Raw genomic sequence first — 20,833 nt, 5'->3', positions numbered from 1 at the left:
TTTGCTGGATTTCCTTCTTTCTAACTTGGTATGAAAGGAAAACTTAAAGAACTGTTTCCAGACTAAATGTTGTTGCTGACCATCAAGTCGAGACGTGCTGCATGCAAGACGACTGTTAATTCTCTCCTCTTCAGTTTCCATCTGCATAAATGTCCAGAAGCAAAGAGCCTCTTAATATTTATGTGTGCTGAAATGAAGCCTTGTGGCGGCAGCTGTGGAGAGAGAAGACAGGCTCCAGACTGGAAATCTGCCCAGCTGAAGTAACAAGGATGACTGCTGCAGTGACCTGTGTCAGAATGAGGAAAATAAATATTTTTATGACTTCACAAGCTGGATGTTTGGCTTTTAGAGCGTTTCTGGGTCAAGATGAGTGTTGCGTTTAGCTAAACCTGAAGGTTTGAGTTTTTTTGTTTTTTTTTACAAAAAGTGGAAAATGATTCCTTATTTGGTTTTAGACTCAAGGTTCCACCCGTGTAAATATCAGTAGGAACACAAAGGCTGAAATGTAAAAAAAAAAAAAAAGTTTCCCCAGTTTCTGCTCACTTTTTATAAAAAACTAAATGGCACGCAATTGATGCTTAGCTTGGCTGATTGCACAACCACTTAACTATTAAGTTCTTGCTTTTAGATGACATTTATCACATAGATGGAGGTGTATTGTTGTTTTTATAAGTCTGAGCTCCTTACTGTAAAGCGTATAGTCTCTGAGGCAGATCCTCCTCTTCAGATTAGTCGTGATGAAGCTTAACTGCAGACCTGAAGACCTTAAACCCCTCTTTAGAAAAATGGACACAGCATCTCGCTTCTAAAGGACCCACTCAAATGTATGAAGATGGGTGTGTACTGAAAGCATCAAACTTGACAGGAGACATGTTGGAAATAAAAGCTGAGGCATTTAAAGAAGCTGCAGCGATCCACAGCTCAGGAGGAAGAATATGTTGGCAAGAAAACTATTAATTGTGCAGCCCATACAGATGGTTGTTATGGAAGAGTTTTGTTAAAGTGGGGGACACTTTAATGAGTAAAAGAAGATACTGTTTCAATAAGAACTTATTGTTGATTTTTTTCATGTGAATGTGAACACATAATCCCCAGCCATGGACATGTTCTTGTTTAAAAGGGTTCAGCATAGCAAGCTGAGTATAGGACATAAAACCAGTTTGAGGCTCAAAAGAGAGTTGAGAATAAGAGTTTTGGAATGGTCCTGTCAAAGTTCAGACTAAAATTCAATTCACAATCTGTGGAATGACTTAAAAATTGAATGTTCACAAATGCTTTCTGTTCATCCAGATTTGAGTCTAAGCTACTTTTCCAGGATCAGGCAGCATAAAGACATGCCCTAAAAGAACAAGAAGAAGTGACTACAAAATACCGACTCAGTAGGATTGAATACCAACATGATTTATCTTCTGTGTTACAACTGTGTCACTTTGTGTTGCTCTATCAAATACAATCCCACTAAAACTCACTGGGGTTTGTGGTTGTTGACAAAGCAAGAAAAAATATTCCAGGCTTTTAAATATATTTACAAGGCAGTAACTAAATTACACGGTTGCTACCACAACATTTGCTTTGTGTCTTACCTACTCGTCAGCTACAGCAACTCCTTCAGGTCCAAACCTTGAGCTGCCTAGTGCTTGTGCAGCAACAGTGTGTTTCAGCCTTTTTTTTTCTTTCTTTCTTTTGGCCAGAAAAGGCATGCAGGGGTCACTCAAGATCAGGAAAAGAACTTCCTGCCCTGGAGGAAAGCCAGGATGTTTTATTGCACTCAATGAAAGCTTGTTTGCAGCGAGCGTTGTGTCAACAGGGAAAGTCCTGTGGCCTGAAGAGTTGGTCTAAATATCTGCTGCTGCTTCAACCTTCTGATACGCATATGACCAAATCAGATAGTAAACTGAAGAGACTTGAGATTTACTGACAGGTTTTTTTTATTTTTTTTTTATGTTTTGTTCATTTTTTACTATTTAGATGGCGAATTAAATTCAGTAATATGCAAAGTTATACACACTATGGACATTTTACATATATTATTATTTTAAAAGTTCTTAAAGTGATTTTAAAAACATTTTTAGTCAGTCTTAATTCTTAAACATGTTCACGTTACATTAGCTAACAATGTCAAACTGCATTTTATTGGGATTTTATCTTAATGACTAAAACAACAAAATATCACATACCTGTAAAGTGGGGGAGAAAAAAATACATTTCAGACCCCTTCTACTTTGTGATCCCTAAATTAAATCTAATTGGCAGTTGCACGGGTGTAAATACTTTCCGAATGCACTGTAACGTTAAGCTTTGCTCTTTTGTTCTGGCCAGCAGCTAATCAGTTTGGAGCCAGACTCTGTTGTCTATCCGCTTTGATTATCCGACTAATCTTTCTGCAAAGATGGGAGATTACAATTTTCCTCCCCCCATGGCCGGCACAACCCCTGAGTTATTTATCCGCTGCGTGTGTGTGACATGTGTTTAAGCAGCCTCGCTCGTCTGCTGTTTAATTGATCGACGGTTCCATTAGTCCGTGTGTAGTCCAGATGAGGCCAACAGGAGGTCTCCGAGGAGGAAGAGGAGGCGTGAGCACGGGAAGTCGAGAGGGGAAATGAGGTGAGTCATCTCTGAGTGATGTGCAAACAGTCTGTTAATCGATACCACCAGTTAGTCCTGTGCACTGACTCTGCAACTCTTCAGAGGAGGAGGTTTATTCAGAAGGCCTGCAGAATAACTGTTGGTCATAAAACTCCCCCAAAAAACCAGTGAGATTGATCATTCTTGTCCTGTTTTTTGTTGATTTCCTGGCCTCTTTGTGAGCAAGCCGGGAGTCATCCTGGTCTGGCAGACTCAGAACTGTACTGCCTCCCACATCGGGACGTAAAACAGGAAGCGCCGGCTGGTAAATGGATGGGATTGTTTCTGGAGCAACAAAGGGACGTAAAAGCTCCTTGCGCTATCCCCTGTGGCTTATATTTCACCTCCTAAACTGGAAGAGACTGGAGGAAGGGCACTGGTGGCGAAAGAATGATGAGATAAACTGGGACATTTTGTTTCTGCTTTTCCTCTGGGGGAAATGACACCAAACAAGACACACATATACTACAGTTATTGATTGAGTGATTGATTGTAGTTCCCTTAGGACCAAGGGAACCTTATAAACTATTGTCGTCTTCATGAAATTGTGCACCTTTAAAATACTTTGTTCATGTTGTGTATGACTCTGTACCAGTTAGGTTTCGCAGCAGTAAGCACATGATTGTGATTCTGTCTTTAACTATGTAAAATGCAGACCAACATAATGTGTACACCAAACTGTACTTCAAACTGTAATGTTAGACAAGAAGATGATTTTAAAAATGAGATCACTACTTTGCAAGTCAGTGACAGTACAAAGTAAAAATCTTTTCACTTTGTTTTGGCTTTGTGAATCTACAAAATGACGGAGTCAATGAGAGGTCAGTGTAGAAAGGTGAGACCATTTTCTCCTCAGCTACCACAAGAGGGCGGTAAAAACGCACCTTTGATTGCAAACAGAGCAAGTTGGCTAGGTTGGATGGGGCCCCAACCACAGGAGGGTATCCAAACATTTTTACTCAACTAAAAGTAAAAAGTAAACATCCAGGAGACAACTCAGGCGTTTTCCAAGAATTGAAAATAGGTCTTGTCAGCGCCTTGTCAGGTGCTTTAGTGAGCACCTGCCCACTAAAGGGGCAGGTGCTCAACAAAAAAAGGGGCACATCTAACCGCATTCTAGGACGGAATATTAACAAAGCCACACAGCTTTCAGTGTTTAGTAAACAATGATAAATTACAAAATTGTGAGATATAAAATCTCAGGAACATTTCTATATAGAGCATAACACTACGCATATGTAAGATATTTTATTAGTAATTTCTTTCTGCAGGTCTATTTTGCTATAGGAAAGTATTGCAATATTCAAACCCTGAACCAACCTTCTCTAATGTATTGTGGCGCTAACCCGTTTAGTGATTTATAAACCAACAACAGTATTTTAAAGTCTATTGTCTGAGCTACAAGGAGCCAGTGAAGGGACTATAAAACTGGTGTAGCCAGACTACTCCACTATATTCACCAAAATATATTTTTTTTATTCACCAAAAACTGTCCTGTAATCTGCAATGTTCGCTATGTTGAGCTCTGCAGTTAGCCGCCTTATGTCACTGTGCGAGAGGCAACTGTATCGTGCGGCATGGGCAAAAGGTCAAAGGTAACAAGGTGACCGGAGGGGCTTAGTATGTTGTTTTTCTTAAAAAATAAAACAAAAAACAATGATTTCAGTACATGTAATTATGTGTCAGAGGGCTTACGGAATAATAAAAATAAATAAATAACAAATTTACCAAAAGGGCACTTGGGGGCAAGGAGCAAAAAGGGCAGGTGCTCAAGCCCCTTTAATCTCCCCGCCCTCTGCACGTGTCTGACAACATCAGTACTCATCATCATCCATTGTAAGATTTTTATTTCTAATTCACCTTGGGATTCCCCCGGAGTTTCCATGTGGAACTTACATGTTAAAAAAAATAAATAAACGAATGTGTCAGACTAAACATGTTGCTGATAAACCAACAACATGTATCAGTGGGCGATTAGAAGGAAGGTAGACAGACTCCAGTAACAATCAAAAAACACCATGAATACACAAACTAATCAACTCACTGACAGGAAACCAGGAAATATACCGTTCAACAAAATAAAAGCATAACATTCTAACCACCAATCAACTCTTAGCCATTTACAGTATCCCGTTCACTAATGTCAATTTGGTAGCATAACTTATTTTATCAATCAATTTTAAACAGTTATAGATAGCGAAGCTATCCTTAGCTACGCTGACAACATGCTAAGCAACATTAAAACAAAGTAATGGTTTGTAACTATGGCAACCAGTGACAGTTTAAAAACCCACTTAGGGGGCGTTTACGACAACGATCCAACAAAAACGGCACTTTTGTTCCGTTTTTGTTGGATCGTTTACACAATAACGTTCCAATTACGATCTGTGTTTACACAGTAACGGTACACATCGAAAACGTGTAATGCTCTCGCTGCGCCTAGCTGGTGCTAGGTTCTTTGAAACGTGTTTTAAAAAAAGTTGCACTTGAAGGCATGTGGATTTGCGTGAGAAAACACGCATTGTGTGCGTCTGATTAGGGTGCATGCAGTTGGAAAAAGTGGGATAACTTTGCTGAAACACCTTGTTTGAGCTTTCACGGTGTCTGTAGCGAGCCCCAGACTGAAAGCTGTTTATTGTTTTTACCTTGGAATGGCCAACAGTCTGTTATTCCCATATCAATTTGATAAAATAGGAGTTCCCGCACGTCCCATATCCGTGTCCTCTGTTACCTTTTTCAGCAGTTAAAACAGTTTAATCCGTTGCTAACAAGTCGTAACTTGTTTTTCCGAGCCGCCTTCAAACGCAACATGAAAGCTGAGACGCTTGCGCAGTGTTTACACCGGTGATGCAGCGAAGGAGACCTGCTGCTGCTGCGCAGGTGTGTGTTAGAATCATGGCAGCAACCCAGCAAAACGTAAATAACTGCACAGTTTTTTCCCCGAACTAACCGACTGAGTTGAGTAAAGCTGTTGGATGCAGGTGATGATAGCTAAAAGATGACTAGCTAATATCAATATAGCACGTTTAGCTTGTTAACAAGTAGCCTGTATGCTACTGATGTTGTCTATGTTCAGCTACGTAGATTCATTTTGTCCCCCAAAATAAGTCGGTGCCCCCCCTGTTAAACTCGTCTGGAGCCGGGCTGGTCCTGGTCCGTAGTTCTCTAGATAAGAGCGCTGAACAAGCAGCCGTGTATTTTGCCAACTGGGCGGTGCGGAGCGGTGAAGAGACGCTGAGGGAACCGATGGGGAAACGGCAACACCAGCATTGTGAGTAGTTTCTTCTTCTTCTGTGGATTGTAGGAAGCAGCTATGTTTTGTGTCATACTATGCATGAGCTGGGGATTCTCTGGAAGAAAAGATCCGTTTTCTAGGTTTACACGACAACGGAAAACGGTACGTTTGAGAAACATCGCACTCTGGAAGCCGTTTTCAATCTGTGCCGTTGTCAGAGAAAACATTCGGTGGTTTCGTGTAAATGCGCACTACAAACGCAACAAAACTCTTCAGTTTTCCCCCGAAATCGTTGTCGTGTTAAACGGGGCCTAAGGACTAAAAACAGCTAGACCCAAACAGTAAGTGCAGCATGTCACAACACAAATAAGAATTACAAATACCCAAGCCACTCAAGCCCAGGAAGAAGAAGAAGGTGCCATTTGCTGTCTGGTTGGAGTTGCAGGAGCAAAAGAAGTCTGCTGGAGACATTGAACTGCAGAACACTTCATTCATGACTGAAAATAAATCCATCACCAAAACCACTGGAGACAGTGGATCAGAAAGAGCCACTGTCTCCAGTGACTTCTACAACACAGCCGGCCCTCAATAACACATCCACAGTGTCAAAGAAGGAAGTAAATCAAAAACGGGAACAAAGACGAAAGATGAAGAGCATCAAGAAAAGGCCACTGCTTTGGAAATCTTTCCCGGAGAAAGACGCTTGTATTGATTTAACCTTTTTTAACGAAAACAGTGTGAACAGTGACGGTCCTCTGAATAAACACCAAAGTGATCAGGCAGGTTTGCCCAGCAACAGAATTAAGACCTTTTGGAAAACGCTGCCCAAATCAGAGCCTCACTCCACAGAACATCGAAACACAAAACGTTTCAATGCGACCAAAAGAACATGATGAGGCGACTTCCTTGAAAAATGAAAGTAAAACAGACTGTACATGTCTTGCCAAATTTAAAGAAACTGAAATGGAGTATATTAGAGTGCAGAAATACTTGATGACACAGCTTGACGAGATGTTTGATTCAAATCGAAAACTAAACGCTCAGCTTCGACACCAAAAAGATCTGTTGAGAAATGGAGTAACAGAGAGAAGACAAAGCTGCAATTCTATGTTTTCTCAAATTCAGGGAGACATCCGTCAACATGCAGAGCATCGGACATTTCGTCATAGATCCGATTCAATTCAAATGGACGTGGCTGTACAGAAAACTAATTATCAAAAAACAGTGAGTCGAACGATTTCTACCCAAACGGAGATTAATGTATGTGACGCAAGCAATGAGATCAAACCAGATCAAAACACAATTTGGACCCAGACTGAGATGAATGTATGTGAAGCCAACAGTGAGATCAAACCAGATCAACAAACAAATTCAACGCAAACTGATCCCTTTCCATCGCCCTTCGAGGCCCAACTAAATAAGAATATCGAAACAGAACCTCAAGCAGAAGAGTCAGCTGAGCAAAACAATGACAAAGAGAAGCCCAAGAATAAAATTTCACTATGGAGGCGAATCAAAAAGAGGTTAACACCATCTTGCCTCCGCCAGTTTAAAGGCAGATCTGAAGTCCATCCAGAGTAATTAGATGTAAAAGTGGGTGGCTGATTGGTGGGAATGGGAACAAGAGGTGCTATTGTTAATTGGGCATTTTAATCTTAAAAAGCAGGACTGCACGGTGGGAAATGTCTCACCGTGTAGTTGTGGGTTCACTCCGGGCGCTCCGGCTTCCCCCACGTTCAACGACGTCAGCACTCATCTTCATCCATTGAAAAATCTGAAAACATAACAGGAAAGATTCCTGTAGAATTGGAAACAACATGAACTGGAAAAAGAGCTGGTGTTATTTTTGATTGGGCATTTTAATATTAAAAAGCAGGACTGCACGGTGAGAAATGTCTCTCCGTGTTATTGTGGGTTCATTCCGGGCGCTCCGGCTTCCCCCGCGCTCAACAACATCCAAGGGCCGTGCAGAGACCAGTAAAGGGGCAGGTGGTCAAAAAAGGGCACATCTAGTCACATTTTAGGACAGAATATTAAGAAAGTCACAGAGCTTTCAGAGTTTAATAAACAATGATAAATTACAAATATGGTGAGATGTACAACTAGAGTTATTAGCAGATCCTTTCTTTTTTTTTTTTTCTTTTTTGTTTCTGACGTCTTTCTTTATGTGGCATCTTTGAACTGAAAAAAGCAAAATATAATGAATTATGATCAGAACACTATATTAAACCACACTACCAATTCTTTACCCTTGTGTTTAAACCAATATGATTTTCAGTTCGTAGCACAACATAATATTAATTTCAGAGAAAATGAGACCTCTGCTTTGGGGTTCAATTTGTTTCACAATTATTCTATAAAAAAATAACTAACCTCAATTACATATAATGGTGATCAAAACATTTTTAATTGTAACAATTTTTTTAAACAAAACACTTTTATTTAAATTAAAATCACAAATTTTTGTCTCATGAAGTGAAAAATTTATTAGTAAAAAAAACTTTTTCACAAATCTTTTCTTGCTATCCAAAGTTTTTCTTTGTGATTCAAAGTTTTGCTTGCGATTCTCACATGACGTCGTGGGCAGGGCCTAAACATCGCAACAAAAGATTCCTGATGTGTGCAAATAAAAGTGTGTTTTGCAAACAACTTTTAAAGTTCATGAGACAAAAATGAGTTATTTAATTTTAAAAAAGTTTTTTAAAAAACTTTTAGTTTAAAAAAAGAAATCATTATAATTCCAAATGTTTTGATAACAATTTACTTAACTGAAGTTAGTTTTTTTTTCATTGAATAATTGTGAAACAAATTTAACTGCATATGCTGAGAACCAGACCCTAAACTTACTTAAAGTTTGTATTGAGTTTTTTTCCCTTTCATTAATGACACACTTTTATTGGAGAGGAGCAGCTTGATCGAATATTACATACATTATATTTATCATGATAGTTCAGGGCGAGTTATTTTTAATTCTCAATGAATATCCTTGTTGGACTTTTATTTACTTTTATTTACCTCAGTTAAGTAAAATAAAATTGTAATCAAAACTTTTGGAATTTTAATGATTCTTTAATAAAAAAAAAGTTTTGTTTAAAATACTTTTTTAAAATTAAATAACTCATTTTTACTAAACAAACTTTTATTTGCACACATCATATTTGCCCACGACATCATGTGAGAATGACAACCAAAACTTTGAGTCATAAACAAAATGTTATTTTCTTATTAAGCACATATTAAGCTAACTTATTAAGCACCTTCAAGATACATTTACCACCGCTAGAACAAATGCCTCTAGAACTGGGGGGGCCACTGGAGGCAGAGTCTGAGTGAGGCTGGGCCGCATAAAGGATTCCACAAAAAACATTTTAAAAATATCCTCAAATGTCATCAACATTTAATTATTTCTCCAATACATGAACTGCAGTCTTTGGCTTTGACAAAGAGATGATGGGGGTGTGACAAAATGTAGGGTGCGTTCAGACTGCAGCCCAGGGCCGTGCAGAGACCACTAAAGGGGCAGGTGCTCAAAAAAGAAAAAAGGGCCCATCTAACCGCATTCTAGGACAGAATATCAACAAAGCCACACAGCTTTCAGAGTTTAATAAACAATGATAAATTACAAAATTGTGAGATATACAATCAAAGCTAAGGAAAATCTCTATTGAGAGCATACAACTATGCTATTTTATTAGTAATTTCTTCCTGCAGGTCTATTTTGTTATATTCAAACCCGCAATTTAGCAAGATATGTAAATCAGAGCTAGACCTCCAGACATATTGTCTTTACAGAATTACACTATTAAAAATATAAACAAGGGCACAATGCAACCTTTTTGTGTACTGTAATCTATAAAAAGGAGCTGCATCAAACTTTAATGTGGAACTGCAGAAAAAAACAAATGTCACCATAAGAAAAGCCTACTGAGTTTTGCTTAAAAAACTTTTTAAAAAAAATTAAAATCACACATTTTTGTCTCATGAAGTGTTTATTTGTTTTTTTGCAAAACAAACTTATATGCGCTTGTCAGAAATTTTTTCTTGCTATTCTAAGTTTTTGTTTATGACTCAAAGTTTTGCTTGTGATTCTCACATGACGTCGTGGGCAGGGCCTAAACTCGCAACAAAAGATTCCTGATGTGTGCAAATAAAATTTTATGTTTGGTGAATATTAGCTATTTAATAAAAAAAAAAACGTATTTTAAACAAAACCTTTGTTTTTTTTTTTAAGGAATCATTACAATACCAGGGCCGCACAATGGTGCAGTTGGTAGAGCTGTTGCCTTGCAGCAAGAAGGTTCTGGGTTCGATTCCCGGCCCCGGTCTTTCTGCATGGAGTTTGCATGTTCTCCCTGTGGGTTTTCTCCGGGTACTCCGGTTTCCTCCCACTGTCCAAAAACATGACCATCAGGTTAACTGGCCTCTCCAAATTGCCCCTAGGTGTGAGTGTGTGTGTATCGTTGTTTGTCCTGTGTGTCTCTGTGTTGCCCTGCGACCGACTGGAGGGGGCAGTGAGTGAGCGTCGCTCCTTCACCCTGACATTCCTTCGTTCGGAGTGGGGGGGGGGTTTCGCTGATCTATGTTTTCGCATCCACCTGAATAATGTGTAGTTCTTCAGAGAAAAGGCAGACGCAGAGGCTTGTCAGTGTCTGTTGTATTTCATTACCTCACGATACGTTCAACGTTTTTCGTCATCTGACAAGTAGCAAGTCTACTCCACTTTATTCACCAAAAACGTTATTTTTTTATAATTCACCAAAAACTGTTCTATAATCTGGAACGTTCGCTACGTTGAAATTCCAGTTAGCCACCTTATCTCACTGCGCAAGAGGCAATTGCGTCATGCGTCACGGGCGTAACAAGGTGACCGGCTTATTAAGTTATACAAAAAAGAAACAGAAAAGAAAATAATCTTAGTACATGTTTTTATGTGTCAGAAGAGGGCTTAGGAAATAAAGATGCCAACAAAAAAAGAAAAAAAAATTTTGACCAAAAGGCACTTGGGGGCAACGAGCAAAAGGGGCAGGTGCTCAAGCCCCCCTAGCCCCCCCCTCCTCTACACGTGCCTGGGTCTTGTACATAATCATGGGGAAATTTTAGCTTTACACCTTTCAGACATGGAGTTAAACAGATCGGGCTGTTTAACTTCATGTTGCATCACCTAAACTGGGTTCATGTCTGGACTTTGATTTAACCACTTCAAAACTTTTGAAGTGACCGAGTCTTAAAGTCTTTGAGATCATCAATGTTTTGTTTCTTGTTTTAGAAAATGGGGCATTTCTTTGTGTTCTTTTCAGTCATTGTTAGTTTACACCTTTAAACTGTCAAACACCACATGAATACCCTCTTCATCCAGTGTTTTTCCTCATTGTTGAATCTTGAATACTGACCTTATTTAAAGCAAGTGAGGTCTGGAGAACTTTAGCTGCCATTACGGGCCTTTTGTGACCTCTTAAATGAGTCAGCAATGCGCTTTTGAAGTCATTGTGGTCAGCTCGCCACTCCCATGAAGCCTCAGCAATGCTTTATCCATTTGTGGATGATGACTTTCATTGGGACTCAGTAGAGCCCCAAAGCCTTCGAAATGGCTCTGTAATTGATGTCTGATTTTTATTTGTTATAAGTCTGATGAACCCTGCTTGTAAAATTTTGTTGGCTTCCAAAAGAATGTGGGTAATCACAATTAACTTATAATTTAATAAAGGTTTCTTTCTTATTACTTAGCTTTTTCCCCTGCTAAATAAATGAAACCGTACATTGGTTTCATTTACCAAATGAATTTAGTCTTATAATACAAAATTATTTTGATCTGAAAACATGTGACAGTTTCATTTAGGTGTGTGAAGGAAAAAGAGATCTGTAAGAGTGAAAATACTTTTTCAGAGCTACTTATTTGTGTTGCCAAAAATACGAGCAACCATGAGTTCCTGTTTGTCGCTGTGGTTAAATTAGAGCACGTTTGTGACTCCAGCACAAGAATTTGAGTAGACCTTGTGAACAGCAGTTGTCCCGATGTCTGATGCCTGGACGAGGATCTTCACCTTCCTTTGTCTTTGCTGCGCAGCAGGTAACGCTAAGATAGATGTGATAATGAACGATAACAAACTGATTTTGTCAATATTTTAAACTGTCTGATAGAGGTATGACGAAATAAATAGGATATGAAACAATTTTTTTTTTTTTTTTTGCTTTTGCTGTGTAGAGATGAAAGGAGAGGTTTGGAAAAAAGTTGGACAATCCATTACAATCCAGTGCAGAACTGAGTCTGATCAGGATTTTCTGAATTTAAAAAAGAAGAGTGTCAATGAAGAGACTGACATTGTTGGTGTAGACAAAGCCACAGAAAGAAGAGTTGTTCTTCAAGGAATGACAGAAAGAGTTCAGACCTATGGAGCATTTCCCAATGTGGACATCGTCATTAAAAACTTGAATGAAAATGACACAGGATCGTACTGGTGTGTATATTCAAAAACGAGCGAAACATTTAATCAACAAATAGCAAAAGGTGACGGATCTGTGCTGCTCTATGTGACAGGTGAGAGGCTTTTTTTTTTATTAAACCACCTGGATCTAAGCTCAGTTATTAAGTTTTGCTGAACATAACTTTGTTCAACAGCCTTAGAAAGACACAGCATCACAACAAAATTTCTCAAAAGGGGGCATTTAAAAAGGACTGAAAGGTAGATGTTAAGCACAAACTTAAATAACTAAGTGTGATTCCTTGATAATTTTGTTTAAATAAAATAATCTCAAAGTGTTTTGGGTGAAACTTTGAAAGGAAACATCAGACTGGCCGTGTGGTTGTGCTCCGTTTGTCTCAGATCTGGCCGCTGACTCTGTAGTTAACATTAACCCTTCAGACCAGATTTGTTTTTAACGTAAAATATATGCAAAAACTAATCAGGTGATTCAATTTTGAAAAATAAAACCACTGTATTGAGTGCAATTTTATTTATTTACCATGAACTGTATTCATTTTCTAGATGGATATATCTAAAAGAGGTAGCCTACTTACGCTTCCCCCTCTAGAGTTGAAAAGACATGCTTGCCATGATATTCACACATTTTCATTTAGTTACACAAATATGTTACATCCTTCCTAAGGGAAGCAGGTTTTGAGAGGTGAAGGATCAGAGCTTAAAAAGTCAGCATTGGCATGTGCAGAAAGCTTCACTGTGAAAAGCACAGTTCTATATGTGGCCAAAGACATCTTGTGCACCAGTTAGCTGTCATGTTCAGTGTGCACTGTGGTTAAAAACAAAAGCACATTCAGATTGTGGTGTGAGCATTGGGTTGAACTATGTCAACAGTAATGGCCAGGTCTCCAGGTCAAAGCCAGGTCAGGAGACCTTCAGCCAGGAGACCTTCCTGGCTGAAGGTCTCCATCTTTCTGTGTCTGTGGTGCCCAACAGGTAAGGCTGAAACAGAATTGTGCACTAATATAGACAGAGGTATGCTTCAAAGCAAATGTAATCGTTTAGCAATTTTTTTGTTGCTATTTGACAATGCTGTATGATGTGCTCTGTCTTTTATGTTCTTTTGCCTAGAAACAGAAGAAGTGATTTGGAGAGAGTCGGGACAATCCGTTACGATCCGGTGCAGAATTAATACTGATCAAGATTTTCTGGTATTGAAAATGGGACTTAACCAGGAAACTGAGGTTGCTGTTATTAACGGAGCCTCCAAAAAAAGAAATTTTCATAAAACAATCGCAGGAAGAGTTCAAACAAATGGAACATTCCCAAGTGTGGATATTGTGATTGAAAACTTGAATGTAAGTGACTCAGGGCCATATTGGTGTGTGTATTCAAAACTAGATGACAATTACCATCAACTGGTCAAAAAGGGTTATGGATCTGTTCTTCTAATGGTGACCGGTGAGTATATTATTCTACAAACTGAATTTTAACTGAAGTAATATGTCCAGCTGGACAGTATTTTACTTTGTGCAGCAGATTTCTACAATGTACGGCAACATCCATCAATGTACACAGCATGTATTTATTAAGGTTTCTAAATAATGATGTGACTGAATTAAAAAAAGTATAGTAAGTTTAACTTAAATGGTAGATTTTTGAACTTAAGCAATCAACTTGACATGTAAAATATTTTAAATGAGAAGATTTTTTAAAAATGGAACATTTCAAAAATAAACATACAACTTCCTGCATGAAAAATAACGTTATTTTTGTAATTTCAAGGAAACAGTCGTGAATCAACAACAATTATGGAAGTGCCAAAATGTGATGCATCAAGTCTTACTTTGGTTGTGGTTTATGTTCGCATCACCGTCATTGTTCTGATTGGCCTCATGCTCGGTTTTAGCACTTTAATCATGTACAAGGTATGTTCATTTTTTCCTCTTTTCTTTTTTGAGAGAATGCACCTTTGGTTGCGCCTGTAGATGTACCACATATAATTAAATATAGTTAGAGTCAGATGAGTTTTTCCTCAAATTCTACAAATGTTTCTAATACATCAGTGAAAACTGTGATTATTTTGACATCTCATTCCTTAGTCATCATTATGGTTCTTTAAAAATAGTTTCACGTTTTTTAATTTACAATTACACCCTACAGCCAGCAGGTGGCAGCAGGATCCCTGTTCCACCTCATATTCCTGCATATATTTGTTTTTTGTCTCTGTCTTTTTTTTATTTGTTTTGTTCTTTTGTTTTGCAGAGCCACAACAAACAACCACTTGAATGATGCATTGTGATGATTTTCAATTTTCATGAAAAAAGAAAAACGTACAAATCTGGAAACATGAAACAGAACATCAAGTATGGACGAAAAAAAAACAAAAACAAACAATGAGCAAAAGAATGGAGAAACAGGTGATGGAGCCAAATGGAAATCAGGCATTGAAACAAAACTAAAATCCAAAGTATAAATACTGAGATGTAAAGTGACACAAGAACCAGCTGGACCAATCAGGGGAAACATTCATTTTTTTACATTAAACCTTCAGTGCTCAACCCGCCTCCTGCATAGCTGCATATAGACTCTCTCACCACACCACTTACTGTCAATAATTTCTTTCAGTACTTATTCTGTGATCCAGTTGTAACCGTGCTGTTGCTTTACTTTTCATTCATAAATGTTTTGCACATGTTCATTTTTGATTGTTTTTCATGTAATTTAGCCTGTTTGAGGTCTGTATAAAGCACTATTGATGTTCTGTAATGACTTATTTCACAGTTCCAACACGACGTTTGATGATGTAGATCTATTTAAACTTGGTATTTTGGTGAGAAATAACTTTTTTTGTTTGTTTCTTTTTCTGAGAACGATGTCAAAGCCTTAATAAATCTATCAATGCAGTTTTGCTGAGCCGCCACAAGAGGGCAGTATCAATGCAGCAAAGCGCAGGGCTTTCAATTTCTAGAAACTCCACACATTTGACGTTCTTCCGCCAGACTAAAAAGAAAATTTTAAGAGGAAAAATTAATCATGGTTCCATAACAAGAAATTAAAAAAAAGATAATAATCTGATAAAATTAATCAGAGTAGGATCATTTAAAAAAGTTTAATGAAAAACAGATTTTGGACCTTATTTATTTGAAAATCTGCATTTTTGTTAAAGGTTTATTTGAAAGCATAAACTCATCAAAAGGTGTAGAAGCTGCTAATATCCATTCAAAAATGATGTACACACACGCAGCAGATCCTCACCGGTCATGATAGGATTATTTTGTGCAGACTTAAAGCTTCATTGTTTCTTAAACCCCCTTTAGAAGAAAAATAAGGCAGAAAATTATTCAATGTTACAAGTAGAAATTTCAACATGCACTAAAGGTTGAGTTTTAAGTTTTTTATTCCAATTCAAGATGTTCGAGTTCACAGGTTGGTTTGAAATGGTACAAAGGTAAGTGTTAAACTGTCAGAGGTAAGCAACTTCTGTTCTGCAGCAACGGAGGTTGATCAAAGATTGAAAGCTGCTGCAACTCATTCCTGTAGGTCTTCCAGTTTTTCTGGAATACTTACAACCACATCTGTCTTCATAGAATCAATGTTTGAACGCAATATTGCAGTATACCCGCATGGACATCAGATGACTGCATTGCACAAAGTAGTGTACTGCTACAAATATGGTGAAACATTTTTTTTCTTAACAATGGAAGAGAGAGGGACCATCACAAAACTCAAAACTATAAGGAAATTGCACTTAAAACAAAGGTGAGTACAGTTTCTTTCACAATCAAAAGGCACTCAGAAACTGTGACAAAGTCTGACAGGAAGAGGTCCACTCATAAATCAAACACATTTCTGAGAGTTGGCAGCTTGCGTGACAAACAGCTCAGTTTAACAGATTTCAAGCTGCAGGTTTGACAGCACGAGTTGCAGAGAGAAAGTCATTTCTAAGATGTCAAAATGAGACATAAAGGCTCGTCTGTGCCATGAAACACAGTCGGTGGACAATTGAAGAGACGTAGGCATTATAGACTGATGAATCCAAATTTTAAATCTTTGTCCAGGGTTAGTAAATTGTACATAGTTAGAGGCATCTTGAAACAAAACTGCCACCACAGCATTCTGCAGCAGCGTACAGTACGCTCCGACATGAGTCTAGTTGGTCAGTGATTCATCTATCAACAAGATGAAAACAACTAGATGTTAAGTTTGAAGACATGGACTAAAATCCCATTGAGCCGGTTGGGGATGAATTGGTCAGAAGAGTGAAAACAAAGCAACCTACAAATGCTCCACATTTATGGGAAGAACTTTCTGAAGAGTTTGATATCTTGTAGAAAGAATACCACAAGTGTGTTCAGCTGCCACATCTGCCAAAGGGGGTCACTTTAAATACATTTTGGTCAACAAATTGAATCCATTATTTATTTATTTATTTAGCTCCAATTACTTATTTGTACTGTGATTTCATTTCAGAGTGAAACATCAAACTGCATAGTTTTCAAAAAGACCTTGAAAAACTCTAAAACTTTAAACCAGTATTGCATTTTGTTGGAGGTTTGTTAGAAGAATTGGAGAAGTTTGAGCTTGTTTGTAACATTGTTCATCACTTAAGATCATCAAACTGCATGATATTCTCTTCCAAGATTGTTGTTTTTTTTTATTTATTTATTTTAATTAAAATTTCCATCGTTACAGGCTGGGATCCATCATGTTTTAGACTTCAGTTTTAATTATATTCTTCTCCTCTGAATTCTGGGAGCTCTGCTGCTGTCTTGTTGTTGGACCTTGTTGGGAATGGAAATCCCGATTGATGAATCATAATTTGTATTGACACACGGAGCATAAAATCAGCCAAGAAAAGCATTCAGACTTTACTTATTTTATTCACTTTCAGCGCTGAAAGGAGACGCTTTTACCATTACATCCGAGAAGAGTTTCTAAAAAAGTCTGTAGCGTCTGAGGAGAAAGAGGAGGGCAGCTGATTATATGGACTGAAGACACTCCCTGAAATCACACCATGTCTCTGTGGCCTGGGAAAACGTTTCTTTTTCGTGAGAAATGGACCTTGGTGTCTAACAGAATCAAACATGTAACTTTTTACTATGGGCCTTTGTCTACCAGCGTATGACTCTTTCTCGACCTTGGTAAAGCGTCTCAACAACCTGAAGACAGACTTTGATGTAATCAACCATTATATCACCACTGGAATCATGTGTTGGCTTTCAGAGTCTGTTCTTCTCAGGTGTCGGTCCTCCTTATCTGGAAGGACTTTTTGTGTGAATGTGGGTCCTGTCAGCTCAAAACTAGCTTCTCTTAGCTACAATGTGCTTCTAGGCATAATTTTTAGACAATACCATACTGAGCTTGGGCCAAGTTTCCCCCATGGCATAACTTTTCCCTATTGTTATTCGTTGAGGGCTGGTGAGCTGGAACTTTGAGAGATGTCTCTGCTTTGACACACCTGAGTCCAATAATGAGATCATTAACAGGACTCTAGCAAACTGGACGCTTCCAAAGTTGCAGGACACGAGGCCTTAAAGCCTGGGTTTGAAGATCACTGGCATAAATGATAGGGGCCAGACTAAACGGCGGCGAATTGTTTGTTAAAGTGTAGAGCCTTATCAAATGTTACCCCTAAGTTTTTGACATAGTCACTAAAATTAATTATCAAATTTCCAATGTCAATGGCAGTTTTGTGAAGCAATATCCTATCTGTTTTTTGTTTTGTTTTATTTTTTGTAGTTTTTTGGGGGGTTGTGGAGGAACTTAAAAACAAAACGTTTAATTCAGAACAAACAGTCAAGAACAGCCTTATTATTTACTCTGTAAGCAGGTGAGTGCAGTCGACTAGCCCAGCTTGTTCTGAGTCGGCTAGCTGAGGCAAAGCAGATCTTTCTACATGTTTTTCATTTGTTTATCACTCGCAGACAACTGTACCTCTCTGTATTTTTGTTTGGACCAGTTCTATGTCGCTCCAAAATGCAGCTGCTTCTCTGCTGACTGGTACAAAACAGAAGGACCATATAAATCCCAGTGTTGGGAGTCTTTACACTGACCTGCAGGATCCAATTTAAAATGTCAGTTTTTTCTTATTAAATCATTAAATGGTAAAATTGATGTTATTCAACAAGGTCAGAACTTAAATCTCAAGATGACTGAGTCTTCTCTGTCACAGGGGCCAGACTCTGGAATAATCTGCCTCTAAATATTAGATCTGTACAGAAGATGCAACATTTTAAATCTCTGATGAAGACACATTTCATGGACAGGCTTTTAAAACATGCTGACATAAACTTTATTAACTTTACCAATCTTACATATGTTGTTTTAGCTATTTCTATTGCCTACATTTATTGGTGTTTTTTTGGTAGCAGCAGAGGGACACAGGAATGTGATTGTTCTAGGAAGTGTTAATAATTTCATGATTTCAATAATTTGTAATAAAGAGACCGAGTTTGGGGAAGAAGACGGCGGTTGTCCTTTTTTTCTATCTCTGACGCTGTTCATCTTTACAGGCTCTCCTTCAAGATCAAAGGGGAAGCAGAAATTCACCGCAAAAAGAAAAGGAAAAACAAAAAAAAAACATCATTTGTTACAACTGTCCATCATATGTTGAGACGTATAACAAACTGTGGGGGCTCGTCCGGGATCTCTCCTCATCAAAAATATTGGGAGTAGATACCAGAGATACCAGAACCACATGACCAAGGTGACAGTACACCGCTGAAGACCAGGAGTCAACCCCTGGGTGTCCAGAGTGGAAGATCAGTGTGGGAAGGAACCGCGATCCTCCACTGGAACTGCACTGCTGATCCTGAGGTCAACGTATGCTGATCACCAAGGAGCCACATTGCCGATTCAGAAGACAACGCACTCTAGCTGCAGCTGAGCCACGTTGTTGATCCAGAAGACATCGTACGCTATCTTCAGATGAGTCAACTCATCAATTTGGAGGACAACGTGTAATTTATCAGAGGACTGAACTGGAGGACCGAGCTGTAGGAGAACCAGACACCATGGCAGAGGTTCGCAAAGAGTTGATATGGAACATCAAGAAACAACTTTTCAAACTCCCAAGCGACAACGTTTATCAGGTGGTTTATCAGGTGGCACGCACACTGACGCCAGCGTCAGCGGTCAGGTGATAATTCTGTCACTACACAGGTGACAGAATTATCACCTGTGTAGGTGATAATTCTGTGTAGAATTATCACCTACACAGTGGCAAACTCGAATTCCTGGCATTGAAGTGGGCGATATCTGACAAGTTCCGTGATTATCTGTTCTATGCCACACATTTTACAGTCTTCACGGACAACAACCCACTCACATACATCCTGAGCACTGCCAAGCTTAATGCAGTGGGTCACCGGTGGGTGGGGTAGTTGGCTGACTTCCACTTTGACATCAAATATCGACCAGGTAAAACTGCCATTGATGCCGACACCTTGTCGCGAAGGCCCCTGGATATAGACACTTTTATGGCTGAATGCTCTGAAGAACTATCAGAAGACACAGTCTGTGCTGCATGGGAAGGAAGTCGGAGAGCTCAACAGAGAGATGTGGTTTGGGTGGCAGCCCTCAACTTGTCACATCCTAGCCAACCCCAGTTCGAGGGTCTGCAGACAGTCAGTCACGATGAGCTGGTGAGGGAACAAAGGAAAGACCCCGCCATTGGGAAAGTTGTGGAGTTGAAACAACAAGACAAATCACTAACAGAGGAAGAAAGAAATAAAGTTGATGGACACACGAGGAGGCTGCTGCGAGAGTGGGGCAAATTATACCTGGAGGATGATCTGCTCTACAGAAAGACTGCGAGTCGACAGCAACTGGTTCTCCCCGCCACGTATAAACAAACAGTTCTGACTCACCTCCACAACAACCTGAGTCATGTCGGCGTTGAAAAAGTGCTGAGCTTGGCAAGGGAGCGATTCTACTGGCCTTTCATGAAATGCGATATAGAGGACTACATCACCAGGAAATGCTCTTGCATCAAACAGAAGAAACCAGTTACAAATGAAAGAGGCCAAATGGGAAGTATTACATCGACTTCACCCCTCGAGCTGCTATGCATCGATTTCCTTCACTTGGAAGCCAGCAGGGGTGGGTACGAGTACATCCTGGTTGTTATTGACCACTTTACCAGGTTTGCCCAAGCCTATCTCACCAAGAACAAGGCTGGCAAGACGGCAGCCGACCGACTTTTCAATGATTTCATCCCGAGATTTGGGTACCCGGCCAAACTCCATCATGACCAGGGTTGGGAGTTCGAGAATGACCTCTTTAAAAATCTCAGACGATTAGCTGGTGTGGCCCATTCAAAAACCTCCCCATATCACCCCCAGGGCAACCCGGCCGAACGACTAAATCGTACCTTACTGCAGATGCTCCGGACTCTGGGGGAGAAAGAGAAAGACAACTGGAAGGATCACCTACCTCATGTGCTCCATGCCTACAACTGTACAAAGCATGAGGCCACAGGGTTCTCCCCGTACCATCTGTTGTATGGTCGACATCCTCGCCTCCTTGTTGACATCCTCTTTGGTCTCATAACAGA

The 20,833-nt window shown here is 39.2% G+C and overlaps 1 long non-coding RNA gene across 2 annotated transcripts; it reads left to right on the top strand.

The window, feature by feature from the left end:
* Positions 1 to 9,070: 9,070 nt before the first annotated feature.
* Positions 9,071 to 14,974, top strand: LOC103469282 (uncharacterized). Of its 2 annotated transcripts, XR_014088620.1 has the most exons (5): positions 9,071 to 11,927; positions 12,063 to 12,395; positions 13,408 to 13,737; positions 14,062 to 14,204; positions 14,542 to 14,974. It is a non-coding gene; the product is annotated as an uncharacterized LOC103469282 (long non-coding RNA). The 2 variants fall into 2 exon arrangements; XR_014088619.1 differs by having other exon boundaries at positions 12,063 to 13,737.
* Positions 14,975 to 20,833: the final 5,859 nt, after the last annotated feature.

This window comes from Poecilia reticulata, chromosome 8 (genome assembly GCF_904066995.2).
Source record: "Poecilia reticulata chromosome 8, P_reticulata-male-v2, whole genome shotgun sequence".
Lineage (NCBI taxonomy): Eukaryota > Metazoa > Chordata > Actinopteri > Cyprinodontiformes > Poeciliidae > Poecilia > Poecilia reticulata.
This window is presented reverse-complemented; position numbering and strand designations above follow the sequence as displayed.